A 901-nucleotide genomic window follows, 5' to 3' on the forward strand; every position below is an offset into this window, starting at 1 on the left:
TCTCTCTCGGTGTGTGTGTGTGTGTGTATATGTGTATGTGCGTGTGTTTTCATTGATACATGCAACTATATTGTTGAGGGATTATACTAGAAGCAGTCTATCAGGCATTGGACACCCAGTGGATACTAAACATCAGTGGATAATTTACAAGGAATATGATATCAGTGAACCTAGCAAGCAGTTGAGTAGCATATCCCACTTTCTGTTCATGCTATTTGAAATTTCATATGAGGAATAAGGATGGTATGATTACTCTAGATATTTTCTTTTAAAGAAACTTGTTAGTGGAATTACATTTTCTATTATTTAAAACATGCCTAGCTTCCTGTAAAAGAAAATATCTGTTATTGTGTTCCTTAACAGAGATATAAGATGAATTTCAGTGTTTGCCCATGATCTGGGAGACACATATGGAATCTTCCCAGAAGGCATCAGTGCTCTACTGCAAGCATGGGTAGGATTTCCATGGAAAAGCAGTGGGAATGCGTTTTGTGGATAGAAATTAGTATAGCTGTCTAGGGCCATACCACCCTGAACATGCCCAGTCTTGTCTGATCTCGGAAGCTAATCAGGGTCGGGCCTGGTTAGTACTTGGATGGGAGACTGCTTGGGAATACCGGGTGCTGTACGCTTAAAAAAAAAGAAATTAGTATAGCTGCTCAAAGTATATTATTATGATTAGGGCATAATCATCATGAAGACATAGTCAAAATTTACTGGAATGAGGCAAAGGGGAATTAGAGATGAAGAATACAAAAACAGTCCCAACAAAAGAATTGCCACACTTTCTACAACAAATGACTCATTCCTCTAACACTTAAATTTGAATACTTTTATCTTTTCCAATGAGTACAATCCAGGATAAAAAAAACTTAATTCACACATTTGAAATGAATATATA

The 901-nt window shown here is 36.7% G+C and overlaps 1 pseudogene; it reads left to right on the top strand.

Moving 5' to 3' along the window:
• The first annotated feature begins 513 nt into the window (after positions 1–513).
• LOC116096097 lies at positions 514–632 on the top strand (annotated as a pseudogene).
• Positions 633–901: the final 269 nt, after the last annotated feature.

This window comes from Mastomys coucha, chromosome X (genome assembly GCF_008632895.1).
Source record: "Mastomys coucha isolate ucsf_1 chromosome X, UCSF_Mcou_1, whole genome shotgun sequence".
NCBI lineage: Eukaryota > Metazoa > Chordata > Mammalia > Rodentia > Muridae > Mastomys > Mastomys coucha.